Genomic DNA, 24,679 nt, shown 5'->3' with positions numbered 1-24,679 from the left:
ACAGAAAACATTTACCATATGTAAGCATTTACCACTTCTCATAAAGATCCCAAGCTGAATTGAATATGTTTGTTGAAATGGTCTAAACTTTGGTAACACTCCTAAAAGTTTTTGTTTTGTGATTTGGAGAGTCTTGATTTCCAAAGGAGACACAGCGATTGTGAAATAATCTCATTCCACCAGTGTCCCACAGGCCTCTTCAGCTGTTCTACCACACAGGTTGAGCCTGAACACAACTGACTACATAGATCAGCTCCCCCAAAAGGTCTATTCACTGATCTTAGCACTGCAGACTCAGAAAAGGGAACAATGTGCAGGCAGCTTTGTATCAAAGTGACGGCTGGTCATTGAGGTTGAGCAGCTACTGAGGATGATCAAGGTTGAAAACGCCCACATCCACAGATTAAAAGGACACTGGCATTTAGAAGTTCTGTTAGTTGAAGAGACCTCTGACCACATGGCATCTATAGCATCTTGTACAGTCTATCCTGCTAGGATGAAATGTATGACCCTGATATTATCTGTGAAAGATTATAGGAATTTACGGAAACTAGGCTTAGGCCAAAATGTATGTTTTCACTGAATAAACAAAGCAGAAATGACAGATGAGACATACCCATCCCAACCTGATCACCAAGTCTGGATGATTTAAGCAGGATTAAGTCAGGGATTCATCTCTAAATCAAAAGTGGTCAACAGCTTTCAGTTGCATAACTCGTAAAGATACTACATGTTTATGGCTTCAGACATTTACAATTTGTTATAGTCTACTCCTCCCTCAGTTAGTAGGCGGGTTAACATCACTTTCAGGCAGGCTGCCATCATGTACAGGAATACTGTCTGTTTATGAGGGATCACAGACTTTTAAAGGGTTTCATTCATAGCTGCACATGAAGCTTCGTCAAGGTTAATTGCAAAATCCTTGCAGGATTTGATACACTGATGAAATATCTAACCAGATTATTACCCCCATCTGCCAAGGCCAATCAGTGGTGGTGTACAGAATACAGATAGAAAGAGATTTCCTATTGATTAAAACACTCAAATAATACTTCTGTAGCTGGGAAGTGTATCAGAGAAGACATGATGAACACTAGCCAAAAGCTAATTTGCCACTAAAGTGTCTAATAAATATGTCTTGTCACTCAGCTCATGACAGAAAAGTAGTAAACCAACCTTGAGATTGTGAAAGTTAAATGAAAGATCAAATCCCAACAGCTGCTTTCAGTGCAAAACTTTGTGCAACCACATGGCGAGGGGATCAAATGGGTGGTCTCACCACACTGGGCCCGGGCCAAGGGCCTTTGATGAGCTCGTGTTTGATTTGAAAGAAAATCTCAGCATGTCCTTACCACAACAGGAAAGGAGACAAGCAGAGTTCTTCACAGTGAGTCACTGTCACTGCACTGTGCTTTGACCCTGTCTCTCCCATCTGACCGTTCAATGCCATGCTGTCAGAGCGCAGGGGAAAGAGACACTCTCAGTGTGTATGTATGCGTTTTCGCCGAGTCTCCATCGTTTCCGGCCCTGTCAGGCTCGAGCCTCTGGGGCTGCGACACAAATCCATACAAAGCATCTATCATGGAAAGGAAAGTGGCAGCAACTGGGGCTGATGGCATCCAGAAGGTCAGCCATCTTGTTACATAGACCTCGGGGTCCTTCCTCATTCTGTGAGGATGAAAAACGACCAAAGAACTTCAGCTCTCAACATGAAGGACAAGCATTTACAGCCTGATGCTTGCATTAAAATGTGTTTTATAATGATGCAGCAGGATCATTAGATTCAAAGAGCTGTATTAATGACAACGATGACACAGCATTTATCTTCCAGCATGATGCGATATATTGCAATACAGTAAACAAAGTGATATATTGGAATTCAGTTATTTTAGGTTAAATTAATTTCAGGAAAACAACCACTACCGCCACCTCCTTTTTCTCTCAGTTTATGTTGATACATTGGAATTGAAGAGTAATAATCGTGAGCCTTATTACCTAAGTCATATTTTTTTCAATCATCTCAATGATGAAAAATTAATCAGCAGCGTAAGGAGAGTGAAGGTACACAGATATCACAATTTGGCCAAAAATATGACTTTGGCAATTATGATACGAGGCTAACGAAAAGAGGATCACACTTGTAGATTTTCAGTTAAGGATTAAACACAAGACGAAACAAAAAATTCTGACAAACTTTTGTATGTAAACTATTAATTAAAATCAAAACAAAAAAATCTTAGTGCTATGATAAAGTTGTCAAGACTTTGACTTAAGACCTTAATTAGCCAAATACGTTAATTTTAAACCCTTACGCTGAACTTGATGAGGTTAAAGCTTGTTAAATGGTGTAATTTGGGCATCATTTCCCCCAGTTGTGGTCAGTGAAATTAATTCAATTCATCCTCTTTCTTCTTCTTATAGCCTGTGGTGTTTTACAGCCATTCTCTCTCTCTCTTTGACAGTCACAAATACACTTATGTGTGTGTGTGTGAAGGAAGGACAAGCTTCCTGACAGGATGTGGGGTCCAGCAGGGGGACAGTGGCACGATGCCAGAAGTCACAACTTTCTGTTGGAACCAAGCATATTGAAGGTTGTGTGTGGTGTGTGTGTTAGTAGTGTGTGTTTGTGTGTGTCCTTTTGGTGCATGCATTCAAGTGCAATTGCCCGTGTCGTGATTGCTCTGACCACTGAGTGTGCATACTTCATTTCAGAGGAGTTATTTCATCAACTGTAGGGAAATTTTTCTCTAACATCAAAGACATTTCACACTCATAGTGCAGCGGAGATTCCATTCATAAACTCCTACATAACAGAGCTCTACATGAACCTGAATAAGGCCAGTTATCACTGTCTCTCATGCACCACAATGTACAAGAAGGCTTTACGGGTCTATATGGATTCTACTTAATTGGACCACCAGGAAGGAGAAAATGCTCCAGAGCATAGGCCTCACAGATGCCCCTCTTTAATCTCTCCATTCATCTCTCCAATCACTTCTTCACCACTTCCATCCACTTCTGCTCTTAAACATAAAAGAAACAAGTGTACCCTGACAGGAACACATATTAAACTACTGTATGTCAAGAAATACTGTAGAATTAAGCAGTGGCTACAACTGAAACACGTCAATCTATACTCAAAGTACCATTTTAAAAAACAAGCCAAAAGTTTATGTCCAATTTGTTGCTAAATGTTTGGATGTGAATGAGCGGTTCTGTATGTGTTTGCACAAGTGGGTCCAGCTGTTTCCTCATACGCCCTACAAATCCCCACTTATACACACCAGTGCGTACACAAACTACCATCCTTCCCGCACAGGAAGAGCTATGAGGGCATCCAAAGAGAAGCAGTGGACTATTATGGCAACTCATTGTTCCTGACAACCAGTGTGCTATATGACTCACAGTTGCCTCGGAGACCACAAGTCAGTGATGCAATCAGGAAGGAAATCTTTGAGGCATGGATGAACCAAGTGACCACTAAAGATGGATGCTGGACTCAAAGCAGCTATAAACTGCCACCCATGGTCTGCTGAAGGTTGGTTCTGCCATTAAAAAGACCCATTCGCTTAAATAATTTTACGTAATGTTAACATATTGTTTGATTCTGAAGATTTTAGAGCTTGGTGTTTGCGTGACTGAGTATCACCTCAGCTTCACAAAGCAAGCAAGCCTGCTGCTTCCTTGTCCAATGCCAACTTTTCAGCAAAAAGTTTAAAAACATCAGTGGTTACTCACTGTTTTCATCTTGTATGTTTGTCTGAAATGCTTGTGTATATAAGTGGTACCTTGACAGAAGGAGTTTTACATCCTCTCAAGTCAGCTAGCATCATGCCTGTGTCACCTTCACATGTGTCACTGTCAACATGAGACAAATGGAGGAACATACCAAGGGATCTCATGACAGACATCTTAAAACCACTGAGGACCTTCAAAAAGACAGAGAGCAAAGCAGCAAAGGAAGGATTACACAACTGATGGAGAATCATAAAGTACAAGGGGTTATCTTCTCAACCTTGAAGCTGAAATGTCTGATCATTCTCCCTCTGGGGAAAGGGATCACTGATAATTCAAGACAAAAACTTTCAAAGGATAATGGTTTCTGAGAACTACGGCGTGTCACTGTGCATCAGCTTCAGCTTAGCTGGCTCAGCTCATTTGTCCACAAATTTCCAAAAACTGTGATAAGTTATGAGCCTCGTTGTGTGACAAAAGTATTCTTTTTTCTTGGGCAAAACTTCAACTGAAAGCAGCTGCACATGTACAGCTCACAGTTATCTGTGTGGTTTACCTTTGAAAGTAACAAGAGCTTTGGGATGAATGTATGAGTGCTCATGGGAAAAACTGAAACCATTCCTTCTTTCACACCTGTGCACACATGGCTTACTGCAGTGGTAAGCACTTTCATTTATTTCAGACAATTCTGCCATTTAACAAGATGCACAGCTGATTTTAAGGTTTCAAAGTCTTACTAGTGAAAAAAAACTGATGGTACTATTATGTGCAGTTATAAATAATCTATATTTTGTAATTTCCACTTCTTTCTATTCATTCCTTGAGTCAAGAGGATTACAGCTGACCTAAGACCCTGCTATCATGACAGTCAAAGTAATGATTTAAACTGCCATTGCAGTAATGTAACTGATACTTGCATGTATGTCAAAGGCCACTGGCATGTGGTAGTGAACATTTAGGCAGCAGGGGAACGCAGGTTCTCATATTACGTCTCAATTAGCCACCGATTTGTTGTCGAGGGACGTAAAGGATCACCCGCAGGCTACACATAGCAGTGTCATCTTAGATTAGACTGATCAAACACTGGGAAATACAGAGATGAAGAAGGAAAGTGACCCCCTTAAGGGCCTGCTGCTGCAAAATTCGTCTTCTACACCATTGTGAGGGGAGTATTAGCAGTGAGAAATATCACTAATACATTTTTCAGCTGTGCAAGTTGATACCGTAGATTCCACGACTCCCTTTCTCTCTTCATCCTCCTCCTTCGTCATCGCTTATACCCTCCTCCTTCTTTTGTCCTTATGATCTCCTCATCCATTATCGGGGGTCTTAGATAAAAACAGACAGGAAGATGAAGGGATTGAATGAATGAGAGGTACAGCGCAGCAGTTAGCCTCACTGAAGGTTTTTTTGTCACTGGACAAGAAAAAGGAAAGCCTGACTCAGTTTACAAGGTGTCTGATGGAACAGACAGACCGGTCACACTCACACATGCACAGTAGTATTTTATAGTATCGGTTCCCCTGGGTAAGACTTTGCACGATTATCCCTTTCAAGTCCTCCTGTTTAACCAATCAGAAAAACACCCACTATCACAGCAGGCAGGTCTTGGATCTGGTATTTTAAGAGGAGTATGAAGGGATCTTTCCACATTTAATATGAAGGAAGGAAGATTTATGGCTGCACTGTAGGCGAGTTTTAGCATGAATATAGCATTTGTAGTAACGAACGCAAGATCATAGTCCCTCTTTTTCGTGACTTATGCCTGAGTATCTCTGTCTCTCCTTTGGTTTTCAAACTTCATTTTAATATATATTTGCACAGGTTTTCTGAAAAACACTATAGACTTGCCAGGTGCTTGAACTTTGTGCAATAACTATGGCATTTATTCTAGCATCCAAAAAACTTTATAAATGTCATGGGTTGACAGATAAAATAAATGTCGCTATTATATATCTCTGTCCTACTGTGCGCCTTTCTCCCTCCACTCTTCTCTTGCCTCCAGCCTGTGTGTGAATCCATCCATCTCTAATCCTCTTCATGTACGGCTCGCTGAAACCTCAGCGTTCATTTGTCTGACTCTTTGTTTGGTGTCCAGTAAAGGGTGTCTGTCTCTCCACCTCCTCTCTCTGACCCTCCATTCATCCCTTCATCCCCCCATTTCCCCTCTTTCAATCACTTCCACCCTCCCTTCATTACTCCATCCTCTGCTCCACTCATCGACCCCCCCCCCACACACACACACAACTTTCATCTCCCATATCCTTCACCAGGTTCACCTTGACTCACTCTCTGTCCACTCTCTTTCTTAACTGACTGAAGGACAGTGCGGCGTCCTGGCAGCTCTCCACCCTTGCAGCCTGGGCGGAAAAATAAACACGCGTCCACATGTTGCCGAGGAATTTTAATGACTTCCATAATTCTGGCGTCTTTACCTGCCAAACTCCAGGCAGCATGAGGGGAGCGCAGGGCCCGGGACGAGTAATTTTAGCGGCACTGATGACGAATGCTTTGTGACCGAGCCAAGTCACATCCTTTGTAGCACTGAGGAGCTTGAAAGACGGAGATACTTTTCCTCAACTGAAGAGCCATTACACAAATTTATGATACTATAGTCCTACTTGGAAGCATGTCCAAACGGTCACGGTCTCTGTCTCTGAAGCTGCATCAGTACAGTGAACAGAAAACACTGAAGTCGCCCTTTGATTACGTTGTCTTCTGCTCTTCTGCACAGTAGCTGCGGGGTAATTGGTGCCCTTATTATTATATATTGCTAATACAAATGTTTGGTTCTACTTAATGCTAAAACAAACACTGACCTCTTGCATGTATAATATAATGTGTGGTAAGCCTATATTGCAGTTTGTTTTAAGTGACTGCCATCTGTGATGTCTATGTAACTGGAGACTGGAGGGTAAAAAAGGGAAAAGTCAAGAAATGCATGGCTGTTAACTGCATTGTGGTGTCAGTTTGTTAGAATTAAGCCAATGAGATGAAACAATATGAATAAGAGTGTAGAATCTCAGCTTGGGTTGAAGGACTGCAACTTTTGTGACAACCTGAACCATGGGTTTTACCAAAAATATGAAAAACACAATATTAAAACAGTTAATAACTACCCATACGAATATTAAGACCCACCACTGGTGCAACCTCCAATCGGCAGTGACTGAGTTCCAGGAGAGGCCAAATGTCGGTGGGAAACTTCTCCAAACCTTGTTGCGAAGTATATTTTAAAGGGGCCATGACCTCGCAGACTGTCAGGTCGTACTACTATGACCTGACCCGATGGAGATCTTTTTCAAATAGCACACCAATAAATCTGTGAAACCATTCCTGTCAGACTAACACCTACTTAAGAGAGCAGAAACAAAAGAGAAATATTGCTTTTGTTACCTCAGAGGGAAATACTTTATACCATCAAATTCCTGATTCACCAACTATTAATTAAACAATTCCTGGTTCGAGGCAGATATTTTGTAAAGCTGTCACTGGAACTCTGATGAGAAAATAGGAGCATCTGGTGAATATGAGTTTCTTGGTGGGAAAGCATTTCAATTCAGTTTTGGGATTTTAATCTGAAGAAGTGGAGTACTTTCCGATTGACTGGGATTAGAGTGCTGAACATTTCTGACGGGTTAGTACGCACAAAGGCTGGGAAGCAAACTTTCACATTATTGACTATAGAAAGATGATTCATTTGACAAATCTCATTAGTGCTATGTATGCACTGTTTCAGTACATTTTTACAACATACAACAACTTGTAGTTGAGTTATATTTTTTTTCCTTTCTTAATTGTGAAAGTGCTTTGAGTTTATAAAAAGGGAAAACATTTTTAAAAAGACTGTTCAATAATGTGTAATGTAATTAACTGAATTTATTGATGTAATCTGTATTGATGCCACTATTAAAACTGTTGACTTATACTCATAATTTTTTGTCACCATTTCTAAAAGTTTGAGCTATAAATATATATATCCAAGATTTTTACTGTGCTTTAACATATTAACATGGCATCATAGAAGCATGTAACAGATGGACTGACAATGAAGTCCGAGCCTTATTAAGAATTGATACACTTTGTTATAGTTTTGTGGGGAAATGATGTGTAAAAATGCTGACTTTTTTAAAACCTCAACAGACGGGTTTGCTGTATGTTCATGTTTCTTTAGACTGCTGTGGAAATGCATGCAACCATCAGTCTGAGAGAACCTTTTAGTTCCTGGGACTAAAAGTTCTGGGTACTTTGGGTGGAGATGCAACTTAACATTAGGGCTGCTTTACATCTGCACATTTTTCTCCTGCCTGGCTTTCTCTTCACCTTCATTAGCAGCACATTATGGAATCACACAATGTGTTTTATTACAGATGTGTCAGCAGTAGGGAACACCCAGCCCACTGGCAGGACCACTGTTTAGATTTCTGATCTCCTCAGAAATGTTATTCTTTCCGTTTCAACCCGAGACCAGCTGCCACGGAAATGACAATACAAGGGGAAAACAACAGAGATTAATAACAACCTCCAACCTACCCATGCTCCCTCTCCCACTTGCTCATTTCACCTTTATGTATCCCACACTGCTCTTTTTCTGTCCATGTGGCTTCTTTGACCTTCCACCCCACTTCTCAATCTGCACCTCGAGTCTTTTCATCTGCAGGGCTGTGACCCTTGACCCGTGAAATTGATACGTCACCCTGTCGCGCACATACTCAAGAGATTCGCACATGTGTAGATTCAGTTTCTTCCCTTATGATTGCCTCTTTGGTCTTTTTCTTCTCTCATGTACAAGGAATCTGGGCTGTGTTTCCCAATATTAGTGGAGTTGGAATGTGGAAAACTCCCAATCAAAAGATTTGATGCTTCTCTGTGTTTTTTATGTGTAAATTTAGCATGTGACATATATGAGCGGTATCAGCCAGATTTCCTGACCTCAAGACTGTCTTCATCATAAACATTCTCTGCATCCCTTTATCACCTGGAACATTTAACATTCAATTCACTCCATAATCAAAATTCTTCACTGTACATTTTTCTTTTCCCTCATATTTAAATTTTCTGTATTTGCTCTGAATGTCTAACAGTGATGGAAAAGAAGCACAAACCCAGATCCACTTTTGACAACTTTTGTTTTTGTTTTTTTCCCAAAAAATTGAATTAGGAATCCCAGGATGAATGTGGGCAAAACAGAACAAAAAGGCCTTTTTCTAGGTTGTATCTCATGTGTACGGCAAAAAGATGCACAAATTGACACAAATACAAGGTTAACTGGATTTGTGGAGAATAGACCTGAAACTGGGCCGTTCTGAGAAATTCTCCTGCCCTTGCTGTAAATAATTTCCTAATGACATAAAAGGCTCAATAACCTCTTTCTTTGAGCTCTATCCAGACGATAAAATAAGGAGGAGCATGAACTTCTCCTAAAACTATAATATTTACCACACGCAAACTCAAGGATATACAGATCTGGAAATTTTGGGTTGATTTGATACATTTTTCATATTTGTTTCATCACTTTTTTTTTTTTTTTTTTTGGTGTGACAGTCACCACAAGGTAGCGAAATACTAACCAAGCTAAACTCTCAATATACGTCAATAGATTACTTAAACTATCATTTTGTGCTCACACTGACTTATCAGAGAAATTCCATATTTACCATATTGAATTTAAAGTATATAGTTTATGGATATTGTGGCTTACTTTGATGGCAAAACAATGACATGGATGGGGTAAAACATGCAACAATGATCCCTCAGCTTCAGTTGATGTATGTAATGTAACATTCAGTGTAACATAAGTCTACAGATGCTCCAAACCAACAAGAAAAATGTATTTCCACAGTCACTTTACAACACCATTTAGAGATAAACACTTGTGTACCACATTCAGTTTCATTATATTACACAAAAAGTATCATTAAACTAACTGCCAATAAATTCCAAATTTCCGCTCTGTTACGACTTAATCGTGTCTAATCTTGTGCGCTGTCACTGAGCCAACACACTGACGCATATTCCAGCACCTGTGGTGTACTTTGAAATTCAGTGGAGTCTCTGATTGCTAAAATGATTCTGACTGAGATAAACACAATCTCTGCTTTAGCAACTGGATTTGGTGAAGCCAAACCGGGACCCACAGCTGGTTCCAGATCTGAGGTCTTCAGCTCAACTCTGATGCAATTCCCTTGATGGGAGGTGTGGGACGTCAAACTGGAATCCCTAGTCGCTGAGGTCTACTCGCATAACAACCCTAGGACGGCAGAAATCCCATCCTTCGTAAATTACTTCCAGGTTTTAGTAGGGGAGAAAAAAATGAAAGGAGGAGAGAAAGACAAAAAGGAAGAGAAAGCTTTAAAGGGGAAATTGGAAGGGTCTATGTTCAGCCTCCCGAACACCAGAGTCCACATTTGCCAGATGAAAGAGATTTCACATTAAATGATGAAGTCATTGTTTTTGGTTGTGTGGGGTTGTTTCATGTATGCAAGGATATACTGCCTTCTTCGTGTTTGCTTGGACACATGTTTGGTTGGCATGACTCTACAAACTCTCACCTCTGGAAGAAAATACATTATCAGTCAACAGCTTTCTCCTGTAGGTTTTGTTCAAAAATTCCCACTTCCTGTCCAGAGTTAAACTAGGCATACAAGACATGAGGAAAATCTGTGATGTGCAATAACTTTGGTCAATGGTGCAATGGCAAATTGACTGCCAATAAATTGACTAAAACCTCACAGTCGGTATCAAACTCACATCAAGTAATCTGTGGAAAGAGAACAGTCCTCTGTGATCTATTTGTTGTGCATGTTTCTATAAAAAAAGCCAATGAAAACACTCTTTATTGGTCTATAGTACTGCCATTTAGTTTAAAAAAAGTTTATACCAAGGGATGAATTAGCACTTCATATTGGTAAATGGGCAGCAATTATAGTTAAATCAATGTGGCTGAAAGAATTACAATAAAAAAGCTAATAAAACACCTTTCAGACTGTTCTCAAATCAGTCGTACTCAGGCCCAGGACTGGCTTCAGCTCAAACTGGTGGTTTCTCACTCACCTATCTTAACTGGCAAAGCTAAATAGTGCGCATAAAAGACTGGTGCCAGTTTTACACCAACAAAAGAACAAAAAAAGCTGAGCCGGCGTAAGACCAGGGTTTCCCCTATATACATTCTCAGCACCTCTGCAAAAAAACACGAACAAAACACTGACTTTGAAGTAACGTGATGTGCTAAATTTTATTACAAATGGTTAGCCCCTAGTTAACCAACTTGACTATTGCTTTAGTTGTCATAACGCAACCTCCTCTCTCCCTACCCTCTCTGCCTATGTTACTGAAGCAAACAATCTGGAATGCATATAGAATGGAAAAGAAACATTGTATACTGTCGCTGAGCTTTCAGATCAACAGAGAACCGTGCCGGTGCCGGTTCCTGCACCAAATCTTGAACCGGCCGACGTGTTCACCGTGAAAAGTGAAACTGAGTTGTAATGTTCTGTGTGGCATTAAATAAAAACCATCTTTTTAGAGTTCTGTGTCATCTTTATTGCTGCTCGTTCATTCACTTCCAGACATGCAATTTTTCTCCTACAACTTATCCCATCATATCCAGTCTTACTCCATCTACAGTAAGCGTCAAGGGACAAAACAGTAGCAATGAACGCAGGCCATTTACAGGTAAGCATTTTGGTTCACAGTGTAACTGGTGTGGGAACCGGTTCCGATGCTGGGCTGGCCAATCTGAAAACAGCTAAAGAACGTCTAGCTGTCAACTTTTATTCTGAGGTAACTGGTTTTGATTGTACTTAAATGAGGTAACTAGTTCAAGATAACTTGAATCTGGTGATTGGTAAGTGGCAGTTTGTCAATTTCTTTCCACAAAACTCACCAGAAGTCACTACTTAAAGGGTTATTTTGCAAAATTTTCCAGACCCCCCTAGTGTTGCTAGGTTACCAACACAGCACTGCTGCTACAAAAATGTCTATGGGAAACACTGCGTAAGACATATGATCGTCCTGGTGACACAGCAGCAGTCTCTGGTCTTATCACTGCTGAGATGGGGGTGCACTGTTTTTGACTAAAGGGACTCCAATTGCAAACTCTAGATAGTACATATAGCATGTTGCCACATTTGCAAACATGAGTAGGTGTCAGGTTTGTATCTTAAAAGGTAAACAATTAATTCAAGTCTAACAGACAGAGAGCAGGCTCAATAAATTAGTCATATTTGCAGATGTTAAGTGTTAAGTGAATGACAGAAGGCCAAAAGGAACTCAGCTGAGGAAACATAATGGAAAGTTGCATTTGGTCATAGCTGTTGGGGAGAAATGTCCTGTTGCATCGTGTCCCCGAGGTCTGAGTCATTTGGTGGTTTGGTGAATATTGCCCAATATTTCATTTGGTGGAAACTTTTACTCATAACATCTTGGAGCATTTAGTAATTGCATCCAGTTTAAGTCTATTTATCCTCATAAACCCCTCACGTGTTACATATGTTAGATCCATTCCCCGTTTTTACAACAGGTTTGGATTGATTGAGCTGTTGGTCTTTTGGTTATGCTGTAAGTTATCATTATCTAAATATTTCCCATTGAAGGCTCAATATTTTGTAAATTTTTTGTGCATTCTTTTTTTACATTTTGAGGTGCAGCAAAATGTCAGATCTGGCATTGTAGAGAGTTACAATCAAAGGCTGGAGAGAGTTTATGTGATATGGAAATCCCATCTCTTTTTGTCACAGAGATGATTTTATGTCTCTTTTTCAATAGACATGAAGCTAATGTAGCTCATAAATATCTATTTAAGTCTTTTTTCCTTTTTTGTGACTGAGGCACATCATTTGAAGCATGGGTGTCAAGAATCTTGTGATTAGACCTCACAAAAGCAACAAGCTGTTGTGACATGTTGTAAATATGACTTTTATTCACAGTTCTTTAAGACCAGATAGAGCTTCTCTACCCCAGACTACAAAAGTGGTGAGTCACCATTTATTAACCCTTGAATACCTAGAAATATTTTTGTGGCAACTTCCAAATTATTTTTTCCCTACATTTAACCATTTCCAAGTGATTTATCCACTTCTGTTTGTAAATTGTCTTTTGTACTTTGCATTTTTCAGTGAAAATTAGGTATTATCCTATATTTAACTTATTGGTCATGTAGATGTTGGTGGAAGTTCAGAGTAAATTCAAATGCTATTATATCAAAACAGATGAAACTCAAGAATGTGTCCTTTGTAAGAAAACATTTTATTAACTGAACATCAAAACAAGCATCTATAATCACTATCATTTGCTATCAGTTGTTATTTGGGTTTTACTGGTGAATCAATGTCACAGATGATGGTGTTTCCACATTCACCACGGAGTCTCCAATTGGGTCATATGTGATGACCATTAACAGTTGAGCCTTTGACCTGCATTATTTACATGTATTGCTAGGATTAGTGCTTCAGAAATTATTAAACATTTCATATCAGTAGATGCTTGTGGTTGCTGGTGGGCATTTAGGTCTTTGAAGGTTAAGCACCTTCTATATGTCCAACAGGTGTGTATGACTTTAGGGTTCATGCTTTTTTAAAAACATGTAACCATAAGAACCGAATTCAAGAGACACATGTCAGCACTGTCAGCCATGTAGCGAGGACAGGTTCAGCAGTGCTTTCCCATGAACTCTGACCCGGCTGGAGCAAGTCTATAAATATTGTTGAGAAAACTGTAAAACCTTATTGGTTTTACCCTACAAGCCCTGGTTCAAGGCAGCCAAGGCCAACAGGGAATCTGAGGTCGGAAACCAGGTCTACCCACTGCTGAGGAAAGAGACATTTCCTCTGACATGTAGCTGTTTTGCTAATTTATTATTAACCAACAGAACATATAATTAATACAATTACTCTTTCTTCACGCAACCTGTTTTAACACCGTCTGACATTAATCTAATATTAACTGCACCAGGATGGATGTTCTCAGTAAATTAAACTGCATTACTCTTTTCCTTCTTTTTTTTGGAGCTTTCCTGGAATCTGATGACTGCACTAAGTGTGGGAGAGAACAATTCAGTCAACAAACTAATGTCAACAAAATACTGATCTGAAAGAAAGCAGTTAGAAATTGAGGATATGTTTGCTGGCATCTAATTCCACCAAACTTAGTATTCAGTAAAAAATACTCTGACTATAAAAAAGTTAAAAAAAAAAAAAAAAAATCTGCTCATTCTAAAGACATGTCATGTTTCTGCAAGGAACAAATCAAAGTACAAGTTGGCCCATATGTGTACACCTGTGTTAAAGTTAAAGTATGTGCAGTCCTTTTTGTCAAATCTCACATCTAAGCCCCTCTGAGGGACCCTGCCCAGAAACATTTGGTTTAACTTAGAGCTGGAGTACAATGTTCAATCAGACCCAAATCACAATCAGTGAAAAAAAAAAGAACAGAAAAGGCCAGAATCTGACAGCAGCGATTATTTTACTCAGCAGGCCAACAGATGACACCCAGTGGAGTTTACAGAGCGTACACCTCTTTACAAACAATTTAGTACAAATTTAAAAAGGTACTAAAATATAAAGTGCACATATCTACTCACAACCCTTCGGTAAACAATGGCAACACACACAAAATGTGACTGGATGACTTTCTTAAAGGCAAAATTAAGTGCAGCTGACTTGGACAGCTGGAAACCATGCTGTATGACATAACTGCACACAGGCTAGCCAAGCTATTTTACACACACAATGTACAAAAACAGCTTGGTGGGGACACTCTTTGACATAATGCATCCCTTCGTGTAATCAAAACTGCCTTATCCAAACCCTAACCACAACACCAAAGTCTGAATACACCTTTAATAGATGCACATCAAAGTGAGGACCAGTTAAAATGTGCTTACTTTGATCAGAAGATCAGAATGTAACTTCAAAAGTTTAAAACCTTACAATGGTTCCTACAAAGATAGTCAGACAAGTACACACACACACATGCATGCACAGACTCACACAATCATGATCTATTGTCGCTCCTCGAGTGGAAACATAAGGAGAGAAACTGGAGAGGTGCTGGGTCAGCGGGGTTGATTTAGACACCAGGACAATACTTCACCGTGGCAGAGCTGTGTGTTCACCTACACAGCCTCAGCATGGGGAGATGTAACTTCTGTTAAAATCTTATCAAAGTATATGTCTAGGGTGAAAGTGCAATAAGTCAGCTGGAACTCTGGGAAGCCTGTCTTAATTTGCAAGAAGATAAATCTCCCAAACCTTGACCAGAGAGCAAGCATGTGGTGTTGAATTCAGATAGATACACATTTGCCTCAGGAGAGGAAATCAAGGCCAACAGGACTGCAAATCATCCAGCCTGAAGCAAGCAATATTTTCTTCATCGGTGCTGCACACAAATGCATTCCTAAAACAATGAGAAAACTTGCAAAAAACGGCCAAATGATGAGGACCGAACAAAGCCTGCTGCAACGGTCCAGTTTTATTGCCTCTCTGGGCAAATATTTGAGGAGACATTTTAGTATTTGAAGCCATCGCCATGGCAGCTAAAGCCATGGAAGCCGGATGTGCATGCAGACTTATTTTATAACTACAAACAGAGTCGATTTCAAATAATATTTTAAGTAACACCTGTGAAAATGCTCAGGAAAATAAGAATTTATCAACAAATTCCCATATCTTTCATGAATGGATCAGGAAGGCCCACACCAAACTATAGGATGCAATATGATGTAATAGCTCAAGTAAAACATTTAAACTTAAGTAATTACACTTTTTAGTCTTACATTGTCACATTAGGTTGCTGTTGTAACCAACACTGTATACTCAGAACTCTGATTTGAAGCAAACAAAAAAAGACATGCTGAATTTTACACTGGTCACAATTATTACATAACATCTTCATAGCATCTTGGCTATGTGAGCCACAATTATTTTACATAATCATGAAGATCATCTCCATTCTCATCTGTTGTTTGGGATATGACTTGTGCCGCCAACAGAAGATAAAATTAATATCCAATGATTAGTCAATTAACTGTCGTCTATTTTGATAATCAATCAGCTTTATCTATTTTTAAAGCTAATGCTAAAACTTTGCATGTTACAGTATCTGTAAAACTTACATTTTTACTGTATGACATCAAGAAAATCCTTAATCTGTTCAGGCTTTTGGTTATTAATGGAATAAAAATGTATAAATGTAACAGTTTTTGGCAGATTATTCATGAAACAGCTCATCAAAAATCCTCCACATAAACACTATATTTTTAAAAAACAAAACTGGGATCACTAGTTGAAGCTGTAAAGACCATAGGTGAGAAAATTAGGACAAATGAACGTATGTGCATGTGATCACCACGTGAGGAGATGGACGCAGGTGTCTGTGATTCTGATGTGAAGCCATCAGACTTTGTTACTGCAACAATGAAATGCCAAATCATGACAGCACGTCAGGGTTGATTTGCCAGAGGATGAAAACACTTCAGCTGTGAGCGTCACAAGTCAAGAATTGCTATGAGCACACTTTCACTTTAACATAATAAATATTTATACATCACTGCATAATATTTCTACTGTCTTAATACAGTCATACAGAGATGTGTTTTACTGCACTCCAGGATGCGTGGGCTAGTTGTATAGAAAACAAATCCATGTTGAAATATTACTCCACCTCATAAACAAATGCAGCACAAGCAAGATTCATCTCAGCCATACATCTCCTTCATATTTCATTCACTCTATGTTCCTGTGGGCGACTGCAGCCTGCTGTCAGATGAAATACACACCAGGGAGGAAACTTAAGCAACTACTGTATGTGTTATGTTGTGGATTGAGCCAAAATCCGACACAGATTTTCTCTTCTTGTTTTGAAATTTTCCAAGAAATGTTTTATAACCTTCAGGTTTGGAATGCAGCTCCTCCATCATGCAAAACACCTCCAGCAAAGTAAAATCGAAATAAACTGCTGCCAGGGTGAGCAGCAAATACAGGGGCTGCAAAACAAGTAACAACATGAACAAAGATCAACCGAACCGCAAAGTTTCCCGTCAGTTGCTCAGTTATCCAGTATGAAAGAAGGCTTTTCATGGGAGCACCCGGAAAACAACAGCCAAAAATAGAAACAAGCTACTTATCACTGCTCGGTCAATAGTAAACAGACACCTATGAAAAGACAGATCGAGTAGAGAATGTTACTGTATCGCTCTTTTCCCTCAGGAGGCAAAAATGAGAGAAATGGGACAGAGATTCAGAACTTTTTTTTTTTTTTCTAATAAGTCATTTTGTAAAAGTGAAGGACCAGATACAGGTAATGATTCTTCTCTTTATCAACAGAATCCAAATGCTCAAACCCCAGCCCCCTCAGCAAACTACAAGCACATGAATCTACCCCCCACCACCCACCAACTAAAGCATGCTGACACTTGAGAGGGCGGCACCTCTCTTATACACACAGAAAAGCTATCTCAGGCCCATTCACAGCTCCAGCTCTATTCTTCTCCACAGTAAAAGGACTCTCAATCTAAAAGGAGGGAAGAGGGCCTCTGTGATTTCATCCTGCAATGGACCCACTGAAGCAACCGGAGCTTAAAGGTTCATTTCTCCTGCCCGCTTAAAACTTTCTTGTGTAGCTTGAACTTTTACACCTCAGCAAAAAGAAAAACCCACCCATGCTTCAGTAATGAAAAGCTGAATGCATGTGACATTTTGCTTGGTGCTGGAACAACTGCAGAGTGGACAGCAGAGACAGCAGCCCTGATGGTGGAGAACACTGCATCCTTTATATCAGTCACACAAAAGTCTGTCTTTACAAGCACAAACCTCGAAATAATCAGCTAATACTGCAAAGAAGCTGAAACACAAACCTGCTGGACAGCCAATTAGAGTTATGCTGCTCCCACCGGATCTTCCTCTTCAGCAGTCGGCTGCGATCCACCTGCACTGCAGCGACTCTTGTGCCTGAACTGCTGTGCTCTCTCTCTTTCTAACACGCCTCTCCCATTGTAGCCAAACGCAGTGCAAAACTGTTGCTCCGGCTGCCCTCTTTCCCCAAAGCTCCGCCCACCTGCTTTTTTTTTTTTTTTTTAATTCAGTGCTCTTCCTTCCTCACTAAAGCAGGAGCCGGTCTGCTTTATCTGGTTTTGTGTGGACTGCAACACTGATAGAAAACACAACTTATCTGCTGCAGGGGCTGCATCTGACTAACAAGTATGCAGAGGGGAATTCAGAGGGTACTGATGGTGGCGGGGGTTGCAGAGGGGGAAGGGGGAGGGGCAAACCTGATTTGAATTCGCACACAACATCCAGGGTGACAGGGTCCCATCCCCTCAGGGGGCTTCAGTGATCCTTTGTGGAAAAAAACTCAAAGCATTCAGGGGTGTTTTTTTGCCATCATCTCTTCTTCCTTTTCTTCAGTCGTCTTCATTTCTGATAAAGTATCCAGTTCTAGACTTAAGGGATGTGAGAGGCAGGATCAGGCTGAAATGAAAAGTAAAAGTCCTCTAAAATGCAAACACTTATCGGATTTTCCCCTCATCTCTCTGCTTTCTCTTTCCTTTCTTCCTCCGTTTGCTTCCATAAACTTGTCATTCATCAGCTCCAATCTCCACATTTCTTTTCTTAGTGTTCAATCACCTCAGCTACATAGTCAGAAGTCTATGAGCGGCATACAAAAATGCCACAGCTGCTTTCAGCCAGGTCTGAAAGAGAGCTGTTCCCTCCCTCTGTTTCCCTCCCTTTCACTCCTCCAAAGACACCCAACACTTCACCTTATTGCAGCTTAACAACTTTCAAAAGCAAGGAATCTCCCTGTGTAAAAACAAAAACAGAAGAGGGATTTGACCAAAACAATAAAAGAAAGAAAGCCATAGTGACTCTGCTCTTTGGATACTGGTGAATTTTCATAGAATTCTTCATACACTAAGCATTTAGATTATAATAAACATTGCTGCTATGTGCCTTGTCATTGTAAGAAAATAAGTATATAAGCTGTATTTCAAATAACTTACACAGGACGTGGATTGTTCATTCTCTTTAGTTTTGTCACGTCATTGTGGTTAGGTCAATTTGTTAACTGAGGTGATAAAAAAAGACGACACGGGAATGACATTAAATTAGCGTGTGAAAGGCTTACCCACTGACTTCACACCGACCGTCCATGCTTCGTTTAACTGAGGAGTTATGGTTACATTCTTCCCCCTTTTCTCCAAACTTTTCTCCTCTAACCAGACTAAATAAAGTCTGTGATGACATTTTTAGACGCTTCATTTCAACTTCCAATAGCTTGTAAGAAGCTTGAATCATTTTCCACAGGTCCTCAGCCCCTTTGACATTTACACTCCCTCATGTAAATGCAAATTGTCGGTGTGTGTAATTTATGGGCAGACAGAGCGACAAACAAATCTCAAATGAATTTTTAATTGCAGTTTCCTTGGAAAAGCTTCCATTTGGAGGGTAAAACAGGCTTTATTGCTGACTAGTACAGAAAGGAGGCAGACAATAATTATAGGAAGCAAAAATACAACTCCTTTCCAAGCCCTGCAGAAAAAACGAGTAAGCCAGCTGAGCCTAAATCAATTCAGAATCAATTATTCAAGTAGGAAGAGAAATAGAGAGGGAGTTAAGGAGAGACACAGTCCAGCTAAGCTACTGTATACCCAGATGTCAGTCTGTAAATAGCAGGGATTCCCTACTTACTTTGCTAATCTGGCTGGTGTGTGTTGTTTTATGTTTGTCACACTACATCTGTGAAGAGAGGATCAATCGTTAATCAGGTCTGAAAGCAGTAAACTTCCTACAATGGAAAATATTTTGTAGTGGTGCATTCCAGCTGAACCGGGAGAAACTCAGTTAATATATGAAAAAGAATGATCCTCAGTAATATAACTCCTCCTGGACTCTTCAGATAAAAACACAAACAAATGCATTTCCTATAGAGGATATTACACATATATTACACTTGTGAAGTGGTACTACATCCACTCCCATGTCCTTCTTCCAGCTCTCTCAGACAGTGCATACCTGTCCCAGAATAAACCTCACCCTCTGGCCTCCTGCAGCATAGCTGTAGCTGGATGCCTGGTCTAACATTAGCACATATTTGAGTGAAATGTGCAGGGGCCCAGCACTTTGGATGGGTTAAAAAAGGATGCACATCTAGATTATTTATGAGATGGATTTCTAGTTGTAACTTTCTACAATAACTTTTTTAAGGTGTGGAAAGACAAGGATGAAGAAGAACACAGTGAAAATGGCAGATGGTGCTTTTAAACTATACCTTACTAAGCACCCACATTTGGAGGTAATTATATAGTTCATGTAGAGATAGCTCTAAATTCACTGGAAGGATATAAATCTGCTCTGTATGTAATTATATGTGTGCATACACCTACCGCACTAATCCATATGATCTACGCATATGATAGTAACATTAATTTACTGTAAATCATGTAATGATAAAATGTTTGTCTGACAGTGTCTCTTCATTCACAAAAACTTATTTTATATTATTCAGCTCTGATACTCAACAAGTAGACAGTGAATGCCTTTCCACAAAGCATTAAGTGATTTTCAGGTTAAAAGTCATAAAAAGAAAAATGCTAATTATATGCATTTTCATAAAGAGTTTTAGAGAAATTAAGTGGATAATTTCATTGTATCATCAGTTCACATTTTTGCAAAGTACTGTGAATTGCCCTGTGTATGAATTGTGCTATACAAATAAATCTGCCTTGCCTTGCCTATTGCGATATATGAAAATATGCAGCAAACAGCTAATTGGTCACCTGATCAATCACATGACTTTACATGCTACAAAAACGCATTTCCATTTTCCCTACTATAGATTTATACATTTTTGTGAAAGGCTAAAACTATCTCAGATTAGTGAAAAAACTTACTTTACTTAATTTAGGACGTGTTTTTTTTTTGTTTTTTTGTTTTTTTGTATTTCACATTTTCCAATGATAAACTTTATATTAAATATATTTCTGAAAACACACTTCATCACTATGTTTACATTGCACAAAATGGACAAAATCTAAACATGTTGTTTAAATTGCTCAGGAAAGTGGAGATTTTTCCAGTATTCCTATTTACAAAGAAAGTCTCCACTGATGGCAGGTATTCCACTATGCAAACACAGCCATCTCTGACCCTCTTGAAAAATCACAAGCCACTATTTTCAATATTTGCTCATATCCATAAAGTTGTTGATAGCCTCCAACAATATGTTTAACAGTAGATGCGTTTCTACTTCCAAACAGGACTTTTCCCTGTGCATTTCTACTATAGGGGACCTTAGCCTCTATTCCAGCTGAATGAACAGGGAACATGTGTTGCGACCTAGAGTATGAGATGCATATTCTGAATGTGCTGTATACATGTTCAACGAATGCTCATAAAACCAGAATAATAGGGGCATATGTCCAGTCTTAGTCACTCCATATGGAAAAAGCCCTAAATCAGAATATCAAAACAGCCAATTTCTGCTACGCTGTTTACTCCATCAAACCAGCAATTCTGTGTATTCGATCTGATTAATCGCATTACTCTTTATTTTATTATTTTCATTTGGCCATGTTTATGATGTTATTCAATTTTGTCCAATCTACAGTCAGCATGAACAATAATGTTGCTGACAGTTCGTTGTGGGAAAAATTTGAAGAGTTTTTCCGATGAAAAACAAACTGTGTCACTGCCAAGAGCTGCAGAAAAAGACAAACCCACATACTGCAACATCAATGAGAATACAGTAATAATAAAAGGAGGGGTGTTTTTATTTGCCATTTAGAAAGAATTGTTCTCCCTACAAAGGCCTGAGTACTACAAGGAACATTAACCACTGATGTTAATGAAAATCCCCTGAAAGAGGAAAAAAAAGGAAGTGTTAGGATTTACCTGCAGTGGCCTATACTGGCCTTAGTCCAGCAGTGTGTGTGTGTGTGTGTGTGTGGGTGTGGGTGTGTGTGTGTATGTGTGTGTATGTGTGTGTGTGTGTGTGTGTGTGGTAGAGCTGCAGTGATGCAGGAAGCCCGGTATCACAGTGAATCAGTATATGTTCATGAGGTTTGGCTTTATGAAGTTTCTTATTTCATAGTTATAGATGCTGGCAATCATCATTATAATTATTCATGAGCATGTCATATTCTGTAGTAACTGAACCCGACAATGCACAAATAAATTGCCCCAAGATTTTTTTTTTTTTTTAATCAACAGGATTTATGTTTCTTTGTTTGGGGTTGAACTATGTCCTGAGGCAGCCTTTACTTCATATTGTGGCACGTCGAGATGCTTGACCCATTTGGTGTTAGGGGGAGGGGTCTCTTAATTCCCATATTGACTGTAACACCATATGACAGAGGTAGACATAGTGTTTCAGCTAATGAGTCCACGTCTGGCACAAAGTCAGGGGGAGCTCATTATGGTCAAAATGCATTGCAACCATGTGATATTTAGAGCATGTTTTGCAGGGCTTTAAGACATGAAATTCGATAATCTCAATTTTTTTAAATGAGAGCCTGTTGTGTGAAAGAGTGACACATTAGTTTTACAGCAACTACACTACAAACAAAAAGTTAAGGATATTTCCTTTTTTTTTGGTCATTTTTGCCATTTGTAAATAAAACTGTCTGGTCATTAAAACAATGTGTTTCAATTCAATTCACTAACAAAAAGTAAAAAGCGCTGTGCAAGAATCCCAACTGAAAAAAAAATAGCCCAAAAATTAAAAATATCCTTAACTTTTTGTTTGTAGTGTATATGCCTGAAACCTCAACAGTATACACACTGTTAGCCTCGAAATAATGATGTCAGATTTGGCAAAGTCATAAAAGTCATCTATGTACAAAAGGCCGTAAAAGTAAAGATCCCACCTAATCTTCCACGCCGTCCAGAGGGAGAGGTTAAGACAAGAAATCAAACTCTGACACTCATACATATCAAAAGTATGGGGGGGGGGGGGGGGTGTTTGTGCTGCGAGGGCCCCTCGTCAACATGAGCCCTAAGCTTTAAGTCCGCTTGACTCCAACGGAGACAGAAAGGGAGAGATCCAGACAAACACAGCTCGCTGCCAAGTATCGTTACTTACAACACCCACACCACTCCACAGCTCATTTCCACTGCTGGCTGCCAGACAGAGTAATGATAAAGCAGCCTTTGAAAAAATAAATCCTCTCAAAGAAAATGAATTAATTTAATTTTCATCTGCTACTTTGTGAATAATGAATAGTGGTTGTCATTACCCTTTAAATTAGGGGTTTTGGATAAACCAGCTACTAAAATATGATAGAATGATGTCTGGATGAAGCAATTTAATGTTAGTTATAATGACACTACAGTAAAGAAATTATCCACAACAAAAGCAAATATTGTGCATCAGACTGGAGGTGTGTGTTCTAATTTAGAGAACAAATCTGAGCGTTTTGGGTATCTAACAGGAAAATATTATTCAAATACATGTACAATACTTCACAATAGTGGGGTCAATCAGACAGGATGCATTAACAGTACAAATAAAAAACCAACAACACACCTTCAAGACTCAAAAGAGCAGAGACAAAGACACCAAAGACACAAGGATAAACAGAGACAGTATTTGTATTCCTTAAATAACAGTGTTTGAATAAAGTGCAACAATATCCATGAGAATTTATATTGATATTAGGGCTGTCAAAATTAACATGTTAGCGCAGATTAATCCATCATCCTGATTAATCTGATTAAAAATTTTAAAGCAATTAACCCATATGGAGCGCAGAATGACTCTGAATGTCTCTGGCAATGCATTTGGAGCAGTTTGTCCAAGTAGAGTTCCTGTCACGCATGCGCAAATGGGCAGTTGATCTGGTAGTGACAGGCAGCAGAACCAACCCGAAGATGGAAGACGCGGCATGACATGACAAATTCATGGGGCTCAGCATTTGTTGGGGGGCCCATAGAGCAGTGGAGGGGGTCTAGTGGATACGGGTTAGAAGTTCTGAAAATTTCGTGCAAGATCTGCTGTATAAGAGAGGCGTAGAAGTCGGGAGTCGGATGTTGAAAGCATGTTCAGTTTCAGTTTTTTTTTCCTGCTAGCGTAAGTGACATTATGTATGGATCGCCCCCCTCCCCACTAACACAGATCAACAAGATACTGAATTTTATGAAAGGGCTCACAACATTTACCTTTTATGGGGCTCACAATTGGTAGCAGTGCCGCTGATTGGACCCCTTCCTCTGGCCTTACAAGTTGACCTTTGTAAAAACCATTATCCACTGCATAGCCCTTAAGATGACAAGTTAAGAATATATTTATTTTATGAAATATTTCTCCATAATCCAGAGTTTTTCTGTGCAGCGATGAGGAGTGTTTCTAAAGCTTGGAGAAAAAATTAGTAAGGTCTGTTTGTTTAGGATTCTATGTGGTTTATGTTGTTCTGGTTTTGCTTTTCTTTACTGATTAAATAGTGTCTTATAAGCCCATAATGGACTGGGCAGATGGTGTGCCTGACCCAAATAAATCAATTTACACTAATTTCACTAATGTTTCTACCCATAAAGTAATGTGATAAAGATATGCTATTTTTAGTATCCAACATCCAAATATTTTGTAGTGTCTTTTTCTGTTAAAGTGACCCGACAGTAGGCAGGACATGTCAGGAGTGTTACAGCTCAACAGAGTGCCGAGTCTTCCCGTCCTCCCATTACTACATGTCCATTTTCTCCTTTAGTGTCATGAGGAGGCTCTAATGAATCAGCCCATTGAGTTAGGCAGAACTGTGCATTGGTTTGACACTGCCAAAGTAAGTGTGTGTCTGTGTGCGAGCGTTGCCGTCCAACTTTCCCAGCCTCCCTGAGCACAAAGCTATCGTTTGTGGCCTCTCAGCACTACAAAAGCCTCACAGGCCACCAGAGCTGAAAGTGAATCTGTGTGAGTTTTTGACTGTTCGTACATATGTATATGCACATATATATGCCTG

General features: G+C 39.5%; 1 protein-coding gene across 2 annotated transcripts in view; it reads right to left on the bottom strand.

The window, feature by feature from the left end:
• Window positions 1-24,679, bottom strand: part of add3a (adducin 3 (gamma) a) — a 120,277-nt gene that overhangs the window by 65,187 nt on the left and 30,411 nt on the right. Inside the window, exon 1 of one of the 2 annotated variants that reach the window (XM_030135770.1) lies at window positions 17,588-17,903. The exons of the other annotated variant lie outside the window; for it this stretch is intronic. The gene's annotated coding sequence lies outside the window, so the exon portion shown is untranslated. Of the gene's footprint in view, window positions 1-17,587; window positions 17,904-24,679 lie in introns of those variants that run through there. 2 annotated transcript variants of the gene reach the window in all.

The sequence above is a fragment of the Sphaeramia orbicularis genome, chromosome 1 (assembly GCF_902148855.1).
Source record: "Sphaeramia orbicularis chromosome 1, fSphaOr1.1, whole genome shotgun sequence".
Lineage (NCBI taxonomy): Eukaryota > Metazoa > Chordata > Actinopteri > Kurtiformes > Apogonidae > Sphaeramia > Sphaeramia orbicularis.
Note: the sequence above shows the minus strand (reverse complement) of the source record. Positions and strands in the feature narration are given on the sequence as shown.